This window comes from Meleagris gallopavo, chromosome 1, assembly GCF_000146605.3.
Source record: "Meleagris gallopavo isolate NT-WF06-2002-E0010 breed Aviagen turkey brand Nicholas breeding stock chromosome 1, Turkey_5.1, whole genome shotgun sequence".
Classification (NCBI taxonomy): domain Eukaryota; kingdom Metazoa; phylum Chordata; class Aves; order Galliformes; family Phasianidae; genus Meleagris; species Meleagris gallopavo.
In genome coordinates, this window is record NC_015011.2 from 77,353,807 (window position 1) to 77,362,236 (window position 8,430).

Sequence of the window (8,430 nt, forward strand, 5' to 3'; positions counted from 1 at the left end):
AGAGAGAGTATAGGAAAGTATTAGCAGATGCAAAAAAAAGGCAGCTCCAAACCCAGGTGAGAAGAGTCCACCCCTCCTCAGGGTGACCTAGATGCTGGCGACATCCACAGGGGAATGAGCAGTTTGCAACTGGCCCAGTTACTCAGAACCAGAAGTCACTTAAGAAGCACCTCATTGCTGCTGCTCTAATCAGGGCCCTGCCCCAACCCAGAGCTGACTTTCAGGTAAGACACAGTGGACAAATGCAGCAAGTAAGAGAAAAAGAGGCCTACTTACCTGATTAGGATAAACCAAAGTAACTTCTGTTATAAAATTAAACAAATACCCAAGGCTACAACTAGAGATTCCTTGCTTGAACTCTTACATTCCCAATCTCAATCAACAGTACTGGAGAAGTCACAAAGATGACTTAAGAATGAATTAAAAAACAATGATGAAAAAAGCAGGTTAGCAGTTACCACCTCACATTACTGTAAACAACACTGAGATGACATTACCCATCATTTAATAAAATAGGAGTCAGTGCCCTCAACAGGCCAAGAAAAGCTGCCTGGGTTTCTGAGCAAGATTTCTGGCATGCACCAGCAACTGACATATTGCCTTCCACTCTCTAGCCACCACATGGCTGCAGATATGGGACAGCAGTGGAAAAGGCAGTCTTCACTATTTGCTTTGAGAAGTAAGCAAGCAGTCTGCATAGTCATGGCTCCATTTTTATTTCAAAGGAAAATCTTGTTCAGCTCGCTCTCCAGTGCTGCATGCATTGGTCATGAAAACAAGGTACGAACTCACATCGTTCATCAGAAGACACAGTACATCTTGATTAGAAGTTATCAATTGGTAGAAAGCGTATCAGGTAGATAATATCCACACATTTTAAACCCACCACAACTTATCTACTGACAATGTTTTAACTTGTCAAGTGAAGGATTCATCAGATAACGTTCTATTCTCCATACATAGGGAAATGCCACCTTCTGAAATAAACAGAGCTGGCCGGACACCAGAAGGGCAGCTATGCTTACAATGAGGATGCTAGAAAGGTTCAGCATAAGGGTTTTGCATATACGCTCAAGTCTGAAGGAAGAAAATTTCCTATTTATTCCTGTTTAGTGATTCTAAGATTGTGTGGGAGTTTTGTTTACTGGAACAAAACACTTCCTTCTTGAAAGCCATAATCATTATCAATTTTCCTGCCATCATCACATTTCAGCATCTATAGCAACCAACTCCTAAAAAATAAAACATCAGAAATTTTTTAATTAAAAAGCTTCTGAGATTGAAGGACGTTGGACTCTTTTGCCTTTGCCTTACAGTTTTCTAAGTCTTTGCAGTACTCTTCTGCTACGCCTTTCAGCTTTTCCTTCTGTCCACAAGAACTACAGTTGCAACTTCATTTCCAAGCAAAGTGAATTTCACACAAGGGTGCTAAAATCAAGTGAAGAAAAACTATCACAAAGCAAGACTCACAGGTAACATCTGATGGGCCAACAAAATGGGACACTGCCAGTTGGCAGAACTGGAAGATCACTCTGCAACTTCCTTGGTCTCTACCCTGCTCAGTCTGGGGAAGCAAGTCAGTTCGTGTCAGTATAACAGGGAACTCACATCAGACACCTGGAAAATAGTACTACGGTGTAATGTGTCCTCAACCATCACAAATAAGACAGACATTAGGAAATGATCTTCTGCACTGACTTTAACAACATAGATTATGCTTATGCTACAGGTAATTGAGTTTAATTCAGTGGTATAACTGGAAAACTTTAACAGTTGAATCTCTACTTCTAAATTCTCAATTTAAGAACTAAGCAGCTGTTTGAAATATATGCTAATGCCAAGTAGTATTAAGAACAGGGAGTACTACTTTCAGTGGAAGTAATGTATGAGTAAGAATGTCGTTACTTTTCACCTCACATCTTCTCTCAGCAAACTGATTACTTTCAATACTGATTCTAAAATAAAATGAGATACATAAACCAATTTACTGGCTGTTTAGAAAATGTCAGCCAAAAGGAAAAAAAAAAACTTCTTCTGAGGTGTCTACAGCATAAAGCTCTATCTTTGTCATCAGAAAGAATAGCTTTTGAGATCCATTAAAATATTTTAGGGATAACCCTATGACTTAGGCTCAAACCCCTTGGAAATCCCAGTTCTTCCCACTGTTACACTACAGTGCAAATACTGAAAAGCACTTATTTTCAGTGACACAATATTTCTCAACTTTCTCACATGATTTGGCTTGCACAGGTTAAGAATACACACTACCTGCATTTTGTCCTGTATAATCTGATGAGCTGTGGCCATGTAACCAAATACTGTTCCATAATCAGAGAGGTACAACAGTGCCAATGCAAGACTGAAGAACTAATTTAATATCAGTATTTCATAATTTGAGACCTTCACTAGACATTTTGTGATCTTAAAATTCTGTTTGTCCAGTTTGTAGAATGCCTAGATATTAACAAGAACTGGGTATACCATGCTAAGACACAGCCCTGACCACTTCTACATATGGTATAAAAAAAATAAAAAAATCTGTAAAATATTAAGAAACCAAACAAAGCAGGGCTCTCAGAGTCCTATCCAAAAAGGAAGGTATTTCTCCTCAGGGGCAGTTTGCAGTGCATATATATCTTCACCAGATACTTCCCTGTGGTATTCCACATCAGATGTGGGGAACACTCTCTGCTTCACAGACAATGCCCAAGTATCACATGGGCAGGCAAGAGTGACCAGAGCCTACCCCTTTTACCTAACTCATCTTTCATTCCAGACAGCCTAGAAATAAGTTTTCTTTTCACAGCCATAAATTAATTGTGGTTGAAAGGGATCTTTGGAGATCACGTAGTCCAGCCTCTCAGCTCAATTAGCTGGAGCTGGCTGCTCAGGACTCAGTGAGTTCTGGGTATCTCCACATATGGAGACTTTACAGAGTCCCAGGCAACTTGCTTGTGTCTCTGACCATTCCCATTATAAAATAACTTCATATCTTTCTTGCACTGTGGAGACTAGACCTGGACACTAGACCTAGTCTTCCAGATGTGAAAGCTATGCAGCTTTCTAACTGCCAAAGGTTGCTCTGTAGAGCATACTCTCTAATTAGAAGATAGAATCAGGTCTGATAAGAGGTTCCTGGAAAAGCCCAACAGCAAAGCTTCTCATACAGTGACTTAATAGCAGTCCACTTACTTCTACCCTGATACCTTCCTGCTAACCTCAACATCTATTACTGAGTCTAAGCATTTTAGTTTCCTGGGAAAAGAAAGCTAATTAAGACCGTAGCTGCAGGTGTAATAATACAGCTGAAAAATATTTTAAACTGGATCCACATTGCAGTTCAAGCCTCTGATCCTCCTTGTAGGGCAACTGTAATGTCCCTGGGCGTGAGTTCCTGTCCTTATATGCCCAGGGTTACACACTGCCTTCTCTTTGCTGTTGACACAGATTTCTCTCCTTACCCTATAAGCAAGCACACTAAGCATAGTCTTTTTTCAGGTCTCATGGCACTTCCAGGTTAGACATCCTATTAGTCTTAAGAGAGAAAATCCAAGGCTGAATCCAAGATGTTTACTTAACTAAGAATAACATTAATTCATTCTGTTAAGGACAGCCCTTCTGTTTTGGCAACAGCCATCCCAGATGCCTGCACCGCCTTCTCAGGCTACCAAAGACTTTTTCAAGTTTTATCTTTCACCAACATCCAACTTCTGAAAGGCTTCTGATATTGCAATGGCATGCTATGTGCCCACAGCAGAAATCACCCCCATTTCAAGTTCAAGTGTGCAAAAAGAGGGAGAGGGCCATAGGCAGCGAGTTCAGAATTGAGTTGAACATTTGAGATATTCAAAGCCTAAGGTCTGCTCACTGTACATTTTCTCCTGCATGACATTCAAAAGCATCAGGCCAAGACAGCCTGGGCTATAAGCCTGCAGCTCACAGCTCAGTCACTCTCCTGCTGCAGGACTGAGCAGCCAAGAAGCTGCCTCAGCTGCAAGTGCCTAGTGGTGCATTTTCCACTCCAAGTTGCATCCGTCTGACCCTTTCCAGAAGTTGTCCAACTATTCTTTCCTCCACATGACAGACTTGCAATTCTCTGCTGGTCAGCACTCGAGCATCCCCCTCTCCCATTTTGATGCTCTGCTGATATTTCACCTTGAGGGAAACCAAGCCTACCCAGCCTCTTTTTTCAAATGCTGGCAGTCATCAAAGGTTCGGTCTTTGCAACCAGACCTTGAAGCAATTTTGCTTACATTTACAGTTACATGAATTACTGACCTGAAGTTTGTTTTTGTTTTTTACAAAATTAGTGGAGTTGATCTCCCACAGATGATACTAGAGTTTTGATGATTGGCACTTTGAGAAGAAAGGAGGTCAATTTCCTCTGCAGAGATCCGGCAGTCAGATCCATCGTTCAGCTTCACTCTCTCCATGTAACTAAGCCAAGCATACATCTCCATTTTGCTCCTATTTCCATTTTCTTGCATTATTGCTAGCACTAAACTAGTGAGAAACAGGATTGCCAGGAGGCAAGATTCTCAGGACTCAATGTTCCTTAAAATCTAAACGTTTAATCTCAGTTCTTACCCATGTGAAAACCGGTATATGCTATATAACACAGTTCCCGACCCCAGGACACAGCTCTGCTCTCCCGCTAATAAGTCTCAGGGATACAGCAGCAGCCCCAGCAGCGCAAAGCCTGACATAACACCTACTCCAAAATGATGTAATACAGCAGGTGGGATGTGTAGGTTTGGCCCACAGGTGTAATAAGGTCCCAGTTAATGACTCCCTTGAGATCCTGCCCATCACTTATACCTGAGCTTGGGGATACCAAAGCAAAGGAGCTCAGCAGAATTTAGGTACAATTTTGAGGAAGCTTGGGAAAGTAGAGAAATAATCAGTATTAAACTTCAATATTATGTCTTCTCTCATTTACTGTCAGCCACTGAGCCTGTGCTACAGAACGTAAAGAACCCTAACTAGCATCTTGAAAGAAGACATTCAAATAACTATCTGTGAGCTTGGCAGGTGAACTGTCTAACAAAAGCATCACAAGAGACAGGGATAACAATGTAATACCTATGAACTGACATTTGCATTTTCAGGCCTTGTGCCAATTAACTTATCTTTATCATTTAATCCATATTTTGCTTCTGGTTTCTGTTATTTGAATATAGATGATAAACACATTTAGATGCAACACATTTAAGAACCTTACCACTGAGCCAGTGCTAGCAATCATATTCCTGCCTTTGAAAGTCAACATTTGGCATTTGCCTCAAGGGTATTATCTCCAGAAAAGCATTTTAGAAGAGTGGGAAACAAGGCAGGAAGGAAGGGAAAACAAAGTGATTTATTGAGTTCAAATATTAACCTCCTTCCATACCTCTCCAAAGATCACTTATTTTCAAGAATTAGCAGTTCTGATACAAGAACCAACAAGAATCACAGCTTCTATTATATACATCCTTCTCTCAGGACACAGAAATAAGATCCTATGTATGTCAAAACGAGGAGAAATCCAGACAGAAAGCAGAAGTTTTACCTCTCACAGTAATAATTCCCCCTAGCAGAACAAAAGACTGTGAGATTCCTCTGCATCCATCCCTGCTTACTTAGTACTGATGAGATGAAGCTTTCCATAGGCTGCCATAGAATCACAGAATGGCTTGGATTGGAAGGGACCTTAAAGCCTGACCATGCCACTAGCAGAGTTTCCACTCATTAGATCAGGCTGCCCAGAGCCCCGTTCGAATCAGTCTTGAGCACCCCAAGGACTGGGCATCATCCCAGTGTCTCACCACCCTTTGAGTAAAAAATCTCCTTGTAATATATAACCTCAATTTCCCCTATTTAATCTAAAGCCATTCCCTCATGTCCTATCATTATCAAACATAGAAAATGGGTCCTCCTGTTTATAAGCTCCCTTCAAGTACTAAGAGGCTACAATGAGGTCTCATCAGAGCTCTCTCTCCTCTAAGCTTAACAAGTCCATCTGTCCTGCATCACCACTACTGCTGAAGGACTTGGCTTACGACCAGACATCTACTAGTACCACAGAAAACCAGTCACCTTTCCCTTCCCCACATACAAGCAAAGAGGTTGTCACAGTATTTCATTCATACTCTCCCAGGTAAAATCCATGCCTCCTGCAGATGCCGGCAGTTGGTTCAAGGTGGAACAGGCCACCCTGGATCTTCAGAAATAACTTCACATTGCTGCCCTTCGTACTGCAGACTTCCCTCCAAGCATCCCTTCTCACTGCTGAGCCCCTGCCACACACATCTCCTTTTACCAGTCAAGTTAACTGAAGTTCTGTTTCTCAGATGACTGAACATGAACTTTTTTTTTTCCCCTCCCCCTCGCTCCCCCATCCTCTCAAAGTTTCAAGGTGGACAGAGCAGTTGGCTGAATAGAGAGCAAGTTCTCAGCACTACATTAAAACGTGTTAGACCAGGAAAGACAAATATTTGCATTTTGGCTCTATCACCTTGGAGATAGGGGGAGAAAAAAATAAAAGGAAGAAATTAAAAAAAAAAAAAAAAAAGAAAAAAGCCACACATCTGAATTCCTTTCTCTAGATGGGAACAGGCAGAAGGAGCTGGTTCCAAAATCTCACAGCTGAGCAGGACCAACATGGCTGCAAACATTAAGCAAAATAAACTGAGCTCTTGTTGACATGAAAGAGTCCTTGGATTGATTATTAAGCCTGCATTTCCCACAGAGATTACACATCAGCTTAAGACTGCACGGCTGTGAATTTATGGGCAGACAGGAGGCTGCAACAACAGTTTCTGCTGCAAGCAAAGGTTTTTGAGAACACCGGATTCCTTCCCACCACCTCACGCTACGCAACACTTCTGGATCATGCCTGGGCTTTGCCGCATTCCTCATGGCACCCGCACACAAACTGCTCCACACAGCACCTCTGGGAATTCTCTGTCCACGTTGCACCAGCACCTGATCGTGGGCCTGGTGAGGCACTGAGCCAAACCAGTGGGCAGGGAACACGGACAGCAAGCAAACACAGTCTGCTGGTTACAGAGGGAGGTCTCAGGACAGGGTACATGTACAGAAGGCTTTGAACTGCTGCATTCTGCTGGAATACAAGGAAGTAGTGCTCTGTTTTTGATACAGATCATGGAATTGAGTAGGGTTCAGCCAGGGAGGCTAGACAACTGAGGTGGTGACTGAAGCACATACCCATCAGTGTCCAACTTATCTGCTCTTCCCACAGCCAGCCCAACAGAGACAAGCAGAGACCCTGACAGAAAATAACTACAGGTGTGACTGCAGATCCAGAACCTCCTTCCTGCTCCTTTGCAAGATCTGAGCATTTACTACTCCTGAAGGCAAAAACACATGGAGCTCAAAGAAGACTCTGGATATTTCAGTCACACTCATGTAATTGTTTCAGGATGAATACTTTCATTTGGAAGTTCTACTTGGTGTAAATATGCTCAGTGCAGATTTATGGTCTGACACAGACATTCTCATGAGTTCACTTGTTTGCAAAACTATCTGTGAGCATAAATGGAAGAAAGACAAATAGTAAACATGTTAATATTTATTATTTTCTTTTTTCTTTTTAATTATATTCTCAAACCAATGTTACTAGGGAAACTGTAGGATGAGCAGAAGAAAAAAAAAAAAACTAGCAGTTGCCACGCTGTGTGAAATAGCTACCTACTTCTGATTACCCTTAGATTTCAGGGAGGCATTTACGAGAAAGAAAGAAATCTTTCTTTGAGCAAACTATTCTCTAACAAAGAGCATCTTCCCAGCCCACAGAAGCTGGAACTCTGAGCTAGAACAACCCTTTAAACAAAGGGGATTTATAACCTTTCTCAATTTGCCCCCAGCACAAACTCACAGTGGTAACTGCAGATTACCATCACAATACAAACACCTTGTTCTGATCTTAAGTTCGCTACCTCAGTCACACTGATATGGATTATATCTCCTCCATGTTTTTTTCTTATTTAATCATTGTACATTTGTTCTAAGCCTCACTGGAATAGCTTATTTCTACATCCGAACAAAAACATCAGCATAGACAGAGCTAAGAGGGCTGTTTCTGAAATCCTCCGTGTTTCTATAATAGCACACAGCAGGAAATAATGTTCACTTATGCAAGCATGCTAAACTGCATTCTCCAACTGAGCAGATGGCACACCCTTGCAATTCAGCTTTTACAGACTGCACTTTCATTCCCTGAATATCCCCTGAAATAGCAGATGAGGTCTGCATGGGAAAAGAAATACCTTCCTACCCAACAACTTCTGCACAAGTTATCTAAGGACATTTCAGCCTTCACTTACAGAGCAAATGTTTGTGTTATAAATCATTACACTGTTCTTGGAAGGAATTCAAACCAGGAGAGGAGTTTTGATAAAGTTATTCTTTTTCAGAGGGTTTTTTTTTTTT